Raw genomic sequence first — 14033 nt, forward strand, 5'->3', positions numbered from 1 at the left:
CAAAAGAGAGGTATAATTTTGATTCATTCACACTAGATAGCTTTTGCTGTGTTGGCTGTTGTCATTTTTTAAAAAAAATTTTACAATCTAAGGGAGAAGAGGTCAAGTGACTCTGACTAAACTAGTCATGTATTGCATGTTTTCAAAATTCTTGTCGCACCTCAGTTGAAAATTGCTGTTTTAGGCAATCATTCTGATATATTTATGACTAGCCTTTGGTGAGCACTTTTAAAAAATGTTTTATTAATTTTAGAGAGCAACGTCAGTGTGAGAGAGAAACATTGTTCCTTAGCCTTCCTCATGCACCCAACTTGGGACCAAACCCACAACTTGGGCATATGTGCCCTGACTGAGAATCAAATTGGTGACCTTTCAGTGCACAGGATGATGCTCAACTGAGAGCCACACCGGCCAGGGTGGTAGGCAGTCTTTTAAAAAAATACTGAAGCTCTGGCCTGTGTGGTTAAGTGGTTAGATTGTCAGCCCATGCACTGAAGGGTCGCAGGTTCAATTCCCAGTCAAGGGGATGTACCTGGCTTGCAGATTTGATCCCAGCCCTGGCTGTGGCATGTGCAGGGGGCAACAAATTGATGTGTCTCTCTCTTTCTCTCCCCCCACCCCGCTCCTCCCTCCCTCCCTTCCTCTCTAAAAAAATCAATGGAAAAAAATATCCTTGAGTAAGGATTAACAAAAAGTTATTGAAAAAAAATTTTGTTTAACAATTACAAACTTAGAGAAAGGCTCAAAGAACTTTCTTCCTGAACCATTTGAGAGTAAGTTGCCAATCTCTGATTACCCACCATTCTTCTGAATATTTTAGTTTATTTCCTAGAAACCAGATCATTCTACTTAATCTTATTATAACTATCAACAATCATTAATGTCTAATTAACATTGAGACATTAGTACCATCTAATCTTCAAGTCCTTCTGTTTTGCCAATAATCTTAATATTGTTTTTTGTAGCAAAAGGATCTAGTTCAGAATCATGTGTTGCTTTTAGTTGTCTTTGTAATCTCTTTCAGACTGTATTTAATCATTCCTTTGTCTTTTCTAGACTTCATGGCCTTGATAGGTTTGATGGTTACAGGAGACTTATTTTGCAAAATGTCCCTCAATTTAAGTTAATGAAATTTTCTCCTGTTTATTTCAGGTAGCACATAATTTTGATTTGTCTCATTACTGATGATGTCCATTTTGGTTACTTAGGAGATGTCTGCCAGGGATTTTTATAAAGTTACTCTTCCCCTTTGTAATAAGTATTTTGTTGGAGAACTATTTTAAAACTACATAAACATTTAATTCCTACTCAACTTTTCAATTTATTTATCTCTATTGATTTATAGTTTCCTCTTTTATTCAGTGGGTAATGTATAAAAATGTACATTTTATATACATGCATATAACATTGCTATAAATGATATTGTTTAATTTTATTTTAATATAAAAACAACATATTAAAGTATTAAAATGTGATCTAAGTCTGGAAGGTCATATTCCAGAATGTTTGGAATGGTTATCTGGTTGGTGGTGAGTAAAACTCCGCCATAATGAGGGAGGTGGTGTTCAAAAAATCTAACCGTACTTAATATGAGCCTAGTGTTATTTCTAGCTGGCCTGGAGCTGCTTGATCCAAATCTGAGCTAGTCCTGGCTGAGGTTTGGTGCCACCTGGTGGCATTTGTCCACTTCAGTATAAATATAAATGGGGACAAATTTGGCTGGCTAGGACTTCCAGACATTGGCAGCAGTTTTAGGCATGATTAATTGGTGCCAGGTTCTTTGACACAGTCCTGGGAGATTGGACCAGGAATGAGAAGACCCATTCTTTACCTCCTTGCTTTCTAAGACAGGTAGCTTGCTTTTCTCTTCTAGGCCTCATCTTTGCCTGTCAGGGCAGGGGTGAAGGGTGAGTAGGTATATTTACTATACTTTCTGTGATTTTTATTTTCTCTTTTAAAAATCTGTACTTTTTGATATTCTTTAAAATGCATAAATATTTATGTATTAAATACTAACAATCTTAATGAAAATTAAGATTAATTTTTAACAGAAAAAGACAGTTAAGATGGAAGGCTCTGCTGTCTCAGGAATAAGGGAAAGGGTATTAGTAGGTGATTTATATAGGAACTGTTTTCCAGCACTACACAAAAATTTTCAAGTGATATTTAAGGCCTACTCTCAGGACTTATTCTGGGTATGTAAAAGGATTCTCTCTTCCAAAGCCAGTTTGTCTTTAACTTCTTAATTTTATTCTGTTATGTATTGTCACAATTCCTGAATTATTATCAAATTTCTGCAGATTATCTACTCACAAACATTTTCTTTTTGGATCTTAGGTGTAGAGTGTTAAGTTAATCATAATTCTCAATTTATAGCCCATTCTTGTCATTGGTCTGTGTAAACTACTTCGCGTGCTGCTTCCTTTTTTTTATCCTTGTACCCCACTTTCATTTCTCTCCTCCTGCCATAGGCAACCATTCTAATGTGTACCTTGTTACTTATACTTGTTCCTACAAAATGTGTATTGTTCTGTGCACATGCATTTTACTCTGTGTAATTTAGGTATTTTCATATTTCATTCTATTAATTTTTTCCTACTAAGCAGCATATTTTAAAGATCCATCCATAGTGCTTTGTGTACAACTAATTGCTTTTTGACTGTTACATAACATTGTGTTATGCTTCCATCACCATTTACCTGTCCATTTTCAGTGATGATCCACTCAGGTTGTCTCCATCTTCACTTTGTGACAGTGAGTGCTATAGTGAACATGTAGGTATGGGTCCTGTTATATAACTATGAGAATTTCTTTGGAATATAGACCCAGGAGTAGAATTGCTAGTTTATAGGGAAAGCATACTTAATTTGGCCAAACAGTATAGTATTGGTTCTCCAGAATAGTATAGGGAGTAGAATAGAGTAGGAAATATGACTCTGAACTCTTAATGAGCAGTACATGATCTTTCCTTTATCTTTGCTTTCTAGTCAACACTTGATAATAAACAGCTTTCCTTTTTGTCATTTTAAAATTTTGTCCTTTGATAATAATTGGTTTGAGCATCTCTTCAGAATGCTTATTATTATGTTTCCTCTCTAGTAAAGTGCCCAGTTTTTGGAATGTGGTTACTATTTTTGCTTTCTTGTGATAGGTGTTCTTTGTATATGAAATATTTTCTTGTAATCCCTTTGAAGAGAAACTCTTAAATTTGATATAATCAGATTACTAAATTTTTTACTTTATAGTTTGTAATTTTTTGAAGTTTTGCTTTAACTTTGTTGTCTCATCTTTTACATTTAGGTCTTGAGGACATCTGTGTTACCTTTGTGTGGAGAATTAGTTTTCCCAGCACCATTTGCCAAGCAGTCTCTTTTCCCCAAGATTATTTCCTTTAATTATAAAATTTCTTTATGATACATTGAATTCCCATATAGGTTTGAGTTCTCTATTCTGTTTTGTTGTCTCTTCTCAAGCCAGTGTCAAATTATATTGCTTTTATTTATATTTTATTATCTTCTTATTCTCCCTTCCCTCTCTCCCAAGGTTATTTTTGTCTCATTTCTAACATAGAAATTTTAGAATAACCTTGTTGAATTAAATAAGCAGAAAATGTTTGGAATGCTTATTGGGATTGTATATTGAATATATAGTTTAATGTAGGAGAATTTACTTGGATTATTTTCCTATATTCTTTATTCCAGCTTGTTTTCTGTATAGAATTCTTTTTCTGTTTATTTATTTTTATTAATTTGAGAGAGAAACATCTATGCATTCATCAGTTGATTTTTTTTTTTAATATGGAATGCTTCATGAATTTGCATATCATCCTTGTGCAGGAGCTATGCTAATCTTCTCTGTATTGTTCCAGCTTGAGTATATGTGCTGCCAAAGTGAGCACATTGGTTGATTCTTGCGTGTTCCCTGACTGGGGATCAAACCTGCAACTTTGGTATATTGGGACAATGCTCTAACCAATTGAGCTACCCGACCAGGGCTGTTTCCACTATAGAATTCTTAAGTTAACCAAGAATACATAATTCTTTGGCCCTTGACTCATATTTATGAGTGAGTCTCTGTGAAACTGCAGGTAGGAAACCATGAGTGCACTGGTTGATTGTGGTTCTCAACAAGCTTAGGTGACAAATTAGGGCATAGTTCTTTTTATAGAGAACCCCCAAATATTTCTGGGAAATAATCCTTTAGTCTTTTACTTGAAAGTTTTTCATACTGAGAATAATTGCATATAGGAAAAAGCTAACCTATCCATTCTCTTTTTTTTTTTAAATATATTTTTATTGATTTCAGAGAGAGGACGGGAGAGGGAGAGACAGTTAGAAACATCAATAATGAGAGAGAGTCACTGATTGGCTGCCTCCTGCACCCCCCCGCTGGGGACAGAACCTGCAACCCAGGCATATGCCCTGACCAGGAATCTCTTGCGTGGTTTTTTTTTAAAATATATCTTTATTGATTTCAGAGAGAGGAAAGGAGAGGGAGAGAGAGAGATAGAAACATCAATGATGAGAGAGTCATTGATCAAGCCCACAACCGGGCATGTGCCCTGACTGGGAAAGTGAACCCTGATCGCCTGGATCCTAGGTTGACACTCAACCGCTGAGCCACGCCTGGCCGGGCCCAGGAATCTCTTGAATCACAGGTTGATGCTCAACCGCTGGGCTATCAATTCTGTGTTGTTGTTGTTGTTAATCCTCACCTGAGGATATTTTTTCTCCCCCTTGATTTTTAGAGAGAGTGATGGGAGGGAGGGAGGGAGGGAGGGAGGGAGGGAGGGAGGGGGAGAGAGAGAGGAGAGAGAGGAGAGAGAGGAAGAGAAAAACATCAATGTGAGAGAGACACATCGATTGGTTGCCTCCCACATTCACCCCTAATGGTGCCAGGGATTCAGCCTTCAACCCAGGTACATGCCCTTCACTGGGAATTGAACCCACAACCCTCAATGCCTGGCCCAATGCTAAAACCACTGAGTCACACCGGCCAGGGCTAACCTATCCATTCTTGCAGATAAAATACAAATTTGCTTTCACAAATCTACCTATGGCACATAACTGAGTGATGTTAATAACAGCTTTGCTGTAGTGTCCTAAAGTATCTTCAGAATCCTCTCAGGAAGACTAAATTAGGTTTAGAAAGAGGTCTTGCCGTTATCACAGGATAGTGCTTCTTACTCTCTTATAAAATTTCGTCTTAGTGTTACATCCCAATTAGATATTAAAGAAAATATGAAGACAGTTACGAGGGGAATAGGTACAGGCAATAATTATATTTTGTTAAGTTTAGGTCTTTGGAAATTGATGATCTATAATGTGGTATAAATGTTACATTTGTAATTATAATCATTACTAAATTATTGCATTTCACTCTAGGACTATGCCATATAATAATCTATTTTCTTTACATTTCAGTTAACAGAAGAGTTCATTTTAATATCTTTTTAAAATATACTATAAATTATGGTTCCTATATTTGGGAGCAGTAATACAAATTCTTTGAGAACCATTCAGCCTTTATGAATTCTTAGCTTGAAAATACTAATTATCTCATCCATATTAGTAATTACTACTGTCATTTCTCTTTGTGTATTTTATTGGTTGATAGATTAATATCTGCCTTAAACTGACACACTTGTATAGTCATGAAAACTAAGCTGAACTAGAAAGGACAGTTTATATTTGTTTAGGCTCATTGCCCAAGTTTACTTTAGAATCTCTGACCTGTCTGATAGTTTTAGACCCTTGAGAATATCTTTGTTTTAACATGGAAGGTCATATTTTCAGTGTCCACAAAAATAATTTATGTAAGTTACTAAAATGGTCTCATAAAATCACGACTATGATGGACTCTTAGATACAGTTTTTGTTTTTATATCTTTATTTTGAAAAACTTATTAGAACTAGGATTTTTTTAATAGACATAGGTAAAATTTTACATAATATTTTTGTGTGACAGAACACTTGAGACCTTATTTAAGTTTGTTTTGTTTTCCAGATGGTTTTGGATTCAGTAAAATAAAATTTGGTTATTTAAATGTGGGCTTAATGGTTAGCATATTATCCTTGTGGGTGTCCAAGCTGTTTCATTTTAATATAATTGCATTTCAGGAATGCACATTTTCTAAGTAATTTTGCAGAAGAAAATTCTCTTGACTGGCAATAGCACTTTACTGACAGGCCAAACATTGGTACATAAGCCTCTTTTGCTCCTGACATCTTAGGCTGTAGTGTAAATTTGTATTTTATAACCTTGCCCTTTCCTTCTGATGCCTAGTGCATCCCCCTATCATTTTCTATTATTTATTAGGTTGTAAACAGCAAGTACCTTCTTGAGATGGTGAGGATGCAACATCTTATGATGGTGACATGGCATAATACTCCATAGCACTGTGCCCTACCACTGTTCAGCTAGGTCAAATCATTGCTGGCCTTGGCCAGGTAGCCCAGTTGGTTAGAATATTGTTCTGGTACGCCAAGGTTATGGGTTCGATCTCCAGTCAGGGCACATACTAGAAGCAACCAGTGAAAGTATATATAAATAAGTAGAACAACAAATCGATCTCCCTCCCTCCCTCCCTCTCTCTGTCTCTTTTTCTCCCTCCCTTTCTCTCTCTCTGAAAAATAAAACACATTGCTGTCAAATACCTTTCCTAAATGAGTCCTCTGTATGTCACATTTGTTCATTTTAAAATTCATGTGTGTTTAAAATAAGAATTTTCACAGTTCCATGGTTGTATAACATCAAATTTCCATTTTTGACTCTCTTGGCATGTCTGACACATGCTTTTTTTCTTTCTGGTCGTGATGTGGTAAAAAAGAATATGATTTGATTCAGTGTTACATTTTAACAAGCTATTCTTCAATAATTAGATAATGTAAGACAACAAGATCTTACTTAGTCCTCTGCAGTTTAAATGAAGATCTATTTTCTGTACTTAAGAAATTTTCGGTATTGATAAAAAAGGGCAAATGTTTATGTTAAGCTTTGTTATCATCTGACAGTAAAATATGGATTAGTGAAGAAAGGGGTTTTAAAATTTTTCAGTCTACTCTTCTCCAAATGACTGTTACACAGTGTTGTCATGTTTTTATCTGCTTTCATCTTTGGTAATAAAACTTTATTGCATGTCATTTGATATGATAAACAGAGCCAAGAATTAGAGTTGTTCCTTTTTCTCTTTTGCCATTGCACTATCAAAATCTGGATTTCTTTTCTCCTTCATATCTGATAAGTTAATTTAATGCCTTTCAGTTGTCTTGCCTCTTACCAAATACCTGGCTCACATCATCCTCCTGCTCAAGAATGTGTGTCTTTTCTTGGTGTTTAATTAGTCTGGATCTCCAGTGGGAGTGCACATGGGAGGCAACAGATTGATGTATCTCTCTCACATAATGTTCCTCCCTCCCTCTCCCCCTCCCCTTCCCTCTCCCCCCCTTCCTCCCTCCCTCTCTCCCTCTCTCTTTCTCCCCTCCTCCCTTAAAATCAATTCAAAAAATAATAATAATGTCTTCTCCTCTTTTGTCTTTTAAAAATTTCTGTTATATGAATGTTGACCTTCCTAGGCTAGTCTTTTAATTATTTTTTCTCCTTGTTTTTCTTATTCTATTTTCTAGGAGCTATCTTCAGTTCTGTCTTATAGCTCATATACATGTATGTGCATTTCTTTATTATCATAGTTTTAATATATTTTTAAAAATATATCTTTATTGATTTCAGAGAGAAGAAAGGAGAGGGAGAGAGAGAGATAGAAACATCAGTGATGAGAGAGAGTCATTGATGGGCTGCCTTCTGCATGCCCCCTACTGAGGATCAAGCCTGCAACCCATGCATCTTCCCTTACTGGGAATTGAATCGTGACCTCCTGGTTCATGTGTCAGCGCTCAACCACTGAGCCAGGCTGACTGGGCCCCATTTGTTAAATTTTTTAATTTTTTCTTTAAAATCACTGTATTATGGTATAGTTGACTTTTTTCCCTGTGGGGGATGGTTAGCTACAGAGAAGAATCCTTTTTCTACCTGCCATGTATTGGCCTGATTGCCAGCTTTCTTAGACCCAGGTGGAAAAAGGAGGTCCAGGATCTTACCACCTAGGTAGTGAGATTTTCCCTGTTTCAGTTGGTTTCCCTCCACTTAATTCTACTCAGAGCAACCATGGCAGAGAGTAAACCTCCAATCTTCTGTTAACGTGGTGTGGGCTAGTCACTGATCAAGGAGAGAGGCTCTGGGGATCTCACTATTCTTTATACAGACTTTTGACTAGCCCGCCTTTTTTCAGCACCACCTGCACTTGGTGCCTCTAATTTTTGAGCTTTTCCATGGTTCTATGGAAGGAAATAAGCCTACTTCTTTACTTGTGATCACCAACCTGGGCTGAAATTTTCTCTGGTCTTCTAAATTAGTTACTTATTATTCTGGTTTTCAGCTTCCAAAATGTTGTTGCTTTTTGTCTTCTGGATTTATGAATTTTAAAAAAACACACCTTTTTAATAAACTTAGTAGTTTGTGAGGAAGAAGCAGTAGATACATGTAGTGAGACATATTTAACCAAAAGTCCAAATGTCTTTTCTACTGTTCTACTTAACATTAACTCAGCTGATGATACAGTGGGTTTTTTAGCATTTTGGGGTGGGCAGGATAAAAGGTTTTACTTTCCAAGCTGCAAGAAACATTTCTTTTTAAATCCTCACCTGAGATATTTTTTCCATTGCTTTTCAGAGATAGTGGAAGAGATTGGTTGCCTCCTGCACGTGCCCCAACTGGGGCTGGGATTGAGCTTGTAACCAGGGTACAGGCTGGAATCAAACCTGGGACCCTTCAGTCCATGGGCTGACTCTCTAACCGTTGAGCCAAACCAGCCAGGGCAAGAAACATTTTTTTATTACTGTATTAAAAAAAAATACAGCTCGGCCGGGTGTGGCTGAGCATTGAGCATTGACCTAAGATCCAGGAGATCTCAGTCAGGGCACATACCTGGGTTGCGGGCTTGATTCCCAGTTCGAGGTGTGCAGGAGGCAGCCAATCAATGACGACTCTCTCACCCTTGATGTTTCTATCTCCTTCTCCCTTCCTTTCTCTGAAATCAATAAAGATATATTTTTTAAAAAATACAGACTACTATCAGTATTAATACTAAGAGTTACTTCTTAAATATCTGAAGTTTACTTTTTTAGAATCCAGTAAGAGCAACAGGGATATTCTGTTATTTTTATTTCATTTTAATTTTAGGATAATTATATTCAATATTATGATAATTCTGAGTTAACTTTTTAGATTGGGACTTTTAATCAGTAGACTCAATTTCTTGACTTTAAAGCCTGTGGCACATATGATAGAATCACTAAATATAGTTACTCTATTTTTCACATACTATTAATGAACAATTTAAAAGTTTGTACTTGTGGTTGACAGACTTTTGAAACTTTCAGCAAGTTAATAAGAAAACATGTTTTGATTGCTTTTGCTATCATGTTGGAAACGTTATCCTATAGGAGATGTGAGCAGATGACGTAGAAAAAAACTCAGCAGTGGGAATGTCCTCATTTCACAGTAACTCTAGGCACTAATCCAAATGCAACAGTAAACACTCTAGATTTGCTGTCAACAGACCTATTACCAAGGATAGTTGTGTTTAGGAATGGGAAAGTTTTTCTTAACCTATTTAATAGTATGTTCAGAACCAAGTGGCAGGAATACTGCCCCTCACTGTTTTTTTTCCATTTCACTATTCATATTTGTTTTTTGTCACTGATGAAATTCCTTGTGAAAATAATCAATGGGATGACAAAATTACTTTAATACTGCACATTGGGACTTATCAGAAAAATTGTATCTCAAGCCAGTGTATACATTTACATATATTATTGTTTTCTAAATCACTTTTTGGTTATGCAGCAGACTGCTGATCTTATAGGGGTTTTGAGAAATGTGAAGTTTAGGAATTGGTGGTTTTTTTACAGGACAGTGGGTTGGCATCAGCTATGGAAACATGGCTACTTGGGTGAGAAAGTTATTGATTGCTTCATTTTCAGAACTGTGTTTGTTGAAGTGAGTGTATTCCCAGTTGGCTGGCTTTCAGAAGGGGCTGTCACTGACAGGTTGGCTTGCATAAACAGTCATTGAGATAACTTAAGTGGGTTTAAAATTGGTTCTTATCCCGGCTAGTGGTGGTTCAGTTGGTTGGAGCGTCATCCATATACCAAAAAGGTTGCAGGTTCTATTCTGGTCAGGGTACCTAGGGGAGGCAGTTAACTGATCAGTGTTTCTCTTTCACATCGATGTCTCTCTCCCTCTCCCTCCCTTCCTTTCTCTTTAAAATCAATAGACATATCCTCAGGTGAGGATTTAAAAAAAGTTAAATTGGTTCTTGTTTCATAGCTGTAAAACTGTCAGGTATTGATTAAGCAATTTCATACTGGTTCTGGTAGCTATTTGTTACTATGCTTTCAAAATAGTCTTATGCTACTAGTATATGAGCTGCTTTTTATTCTTGGAGAGAGAAAGAATTGTTCAGATCTTTACCACTGTTGCTGACTTTCCTTGAAGATGAGGTTTGATCTTTTTCTCCTTGAAAGCAAAGCCTGATTTTCTTTGCTTTTTTTTTTAAGATTTTTTTTTTTTAATTGATTTTTAGATCTTACTGGGGATCGAGCCCACAGCCGGGTATATGTCCTGACCTGAAATTGAACCCTGCAAACTTTGGGTGCACAGGATGACGCCCAACCAACTGAGCCACACCAGTCAGGGCGTGAAGTCTGATTTTCAATGCAGGCGTTTATAATCATCTTTATTCCTTCATCCAGAGGGAGTCATATATATGAAATGTTTAAATTATTAATAGGGTTCTGAAAAAAAAATAGTGATAAAACTGCATCTCAGTGAAGCACGGTAGCAGAATATTCCCCTGGATTTTAACTTCAGCTAAATTCTTTAGGATTGTAAATTCTATTGAAGGAGTTCTTATAACAACTTTTAAGGCACCACCCAGTGTCACTTTTTTCAGTTATAATATAAGCATAATTTAGGCATGATACTTTTAAAAAATCAATCCAAAATAGTTTAAACTTGATCTTGACTTTATTCTAGAGATATTACTTTTTTAAATTATGTGGAGAGAAGTAGTGTTCAGGGTGTACAAATTGTTAAAAATGAAAATTCAAAGTAACTTATTTAAAATATTAGTAGATGCTTAGAGAAAATAGAGAAACAATACTAAGTAATTAATGTTTGTTTATTATATGTAAGTAAAAATAATTAGGATTGGTATAAGGCTCTTAGGAACAATTTAAGTTCTTCAGGTTGGTAAGAATCTCCCCAGTTGTCTTTTCTAAAGCTAGTGTTATAATCTAAAAGCGGATAAGCAAAACAGATAAAGTGAAAATGAGCAATCTATAAAAGGGGTTCTTTATAAAAGAAGTCTTCCTGACATGACCCTTGTCTATTTAATTTGTAGTTTTAAACAAACTCATAAATTTTTGCATTTTACAAGCATCAGTTCATTTAATCTTCATATCAAGTTGTTTAATAGGTACTATAAGCCTCATTTTACTGATGAGAAAACTGAGATACAAGTTGAGTAACTTGCCTAAAATAGCTAATGAATGGCAGAGTCAGGATTCAAACCCAGGTAATCTATTTTTTTTGAGTGGATGTTCTTAACTAGTATTTCATGCTGCCTTTCATATTGGTGCATATCATACATTCTTTATAAATTTTCATGCAACTATACTTAATTACTCTGCAGAGATTTCTTTTAATATATTTAGTAGTCTGTGAAATCATTTTTGGGACCTAAAGATTTGACTACACATATGGTACTAAATTTTATTGTTTATTTCTGTTTCTAGAAAGGATAATTAATTTCTCCAATAGAAATGTAATAGAGGAGGTTACATTTCCAATGACTGGATTCCCAACTTTTTGTGGAAATTTTCACAATTCTATTTTATCCAGATAATACATTATGGAACTAATAATTAGTAAAGCTTTCTAAAGTGTATGCTGATTCTGGAAGTGAGAATGATTAAATGGAAAAGACTGGCTTTCCTAATTTATTTCTGTCTTTCATCCTGTTCAACCCTTTTACAGTGCTGCACATTGTCATTTTTCTAAAATACACACCTTGCCACTATTTTTTTTTTTTTTAATATATTGATTTCAGAGAGAGGAAAGGAGAGAGAGAGAGATAGAAACATCAATGATGAGAGTCATTGATTGGCTGCCTCCTGCACACCCTTCACTGGGGATTGAGCCCGCAACCCGGGCATGTGCCCTGACCGGGAATCGAACCCTGATTGCCTGGATCCTAGGTCGACGCTCAACCGCTGAGCCATGCGCGGCCAGACGCCACTAATTTTCTAATTAAATATTTTCTGTAGCTTTCTGGTAGCACCTAAATGAGGCTTCAACCTACCTTCATCCAGTCTTATCTCTTGTAGTTACCAACAAGCATCTTACTAGGCATACCTTACTACCGTCACTCTTTGCACCTGGTGCCGTCTTGCTACTTCCTCAGCTGTTATTCATCAACATCCAGAGAACTAACTACTCGGGCAACACCTAGCCACAATACCAATATATACAGTAGTACTCAATAGATGTTGAACAAGTGAAGTCTTTTCCTGCTTTTGCCCAGCAGACTAAGTCATTTTTCTTTACCTATATAACATATTGAATGTATTACAGTTTTCTGAGTGACTCTACATATATTATTGGCAGTACTGCTATAAGGAAGATTTGTCTCTTCTTCCCTAATATTTTTTCATTCAATAATTTATACCAATAAGTGCCCATTTGTATTAATTTTATACTTTTGTTTATCATGCAATACTATGAATTGTTTTCGTTTTGGCCATAAGGAACCGTTTCAGGTTGGCACCTCCATCTTTTTTCTTTAGCATTTTCATACACTATAAGATGCTCCAGGCTCATTTTTGTTTTTTTTGTGTTTTTTTTTTGCCCCAGTTCTAGAATCAAGTATTTTTCCAACTAGCCTTGGTTCCTGTTATTAGAGAATGAATGGGGCAGAAACCAAGATCCGAGGAACTAGATATACTTGTTGCTACTGGGTGTGACTACTTTTGGGCTACAGCTTTTTAAAAATAAGCAGCTTTATTATTATTTTAATACATATATGCAATTCACTAATTTAAAATATACAATTCAGTGGTTTTTAGTATATTCATAAATTTGTTCAACCATCATCACAATAAATTTTCAAACATTTCCCTCACTCCAAAAGACCCATACCTTTTAATAGTCACCTCTATTTCCTCCCAGTTTTACCTCCACTTCCCCACCCACTGCCTTAGGCAACTACTCATCTGTTCTGGACATTTCATTAATATGTGGTCTTTCTTGACTGGCTTTTCTCATGTAGCTAATGTTACTGAGGTTTATCCACATTGTGGCATGTGTCTGTTCCTTTTCATTGCTGACTAATATTCTAGTGTATAAATATATACTGCATTTTGTTCATACATTCTTCAGTTGATGGACATTTGGATTGTTTCTACATTTTGGCTATTGTACTGTTATGAACATTTGTGTACAAGTTCTTGTGTAGATGTAATGTTTTAATTTATCTTGGTCATACACCAGCTAGTAGACTTGATGGATCACATAGTAACTATGTTTATTCTTTCAAGAAACTGCTAGACTGTTTTTCAAAGTGACTGTACCATTTTATAGTCCCATCAGCAATGTATAGAGCATTCCAACTCTAAGATATCATGGCCAACTTCTTTTATTATTTGTCTCTATAACTATAGCCATCCTAATGGATGTGAAGTGGTATCTTATTGTGCTTTTGATATGCATTTTTCTGGTGGCTAATTATGTGGAGCATCTCGTCATATGCTTATTGACCATTTTTTAAATCTCCTTTGGAGAAAATGTCTATTCAGATACTTTGCCCATTTTTAAATTGAGTTATCTATTATATTGAGTTACAAGCTTTTTTTTTTATTTTTACATATTCTGGATACATGCCCATTATCCAATGAATGATTTACAGATATTTTCTC

General features: G+C 35.7%; 1 protein-coding gene and 1 non-coding gene across 2 annotated transcripts in view; one reads left to right on the top strand and one right to left on the bottom strand.

The window, feature by feature from the left end:
* The window catches only part of UBE2R2 (ubiquitin conjugating enzyme E2 R2), an 80273-nt gene that overhangs the window by 36166 nt on the left and 30074 nt on the right, over nt 1-14033 (top strand). The window lies entirely within an intron of this gene.
* Nucleotides 3792-3898, bottom strand: LOC148091839 (U6 spliceosomal RNA). Its single transcript, XR_015715469.1, has one exon. It is a non-coding gene; the product is annotated as a U6 spliceosomal RNA (small nuclear RNA).

This window comes from Miniopterus natalensis, chromosome 12 (assembly GCF_054644295.1).
Source record: "Miniopterus natalensis isolate mMinNat1 chromosome 12, mMinNat1.hap1, whole genome shotgun sequence".
In the NCBI taxonomy this organism is placed as follows: domain Eukaryota; kingdom Metazoa; phylum Chordata; class Mammalia; order Chiroptera; family Miniopteridae; genus Miniopterus; species Miniopterus natalensis.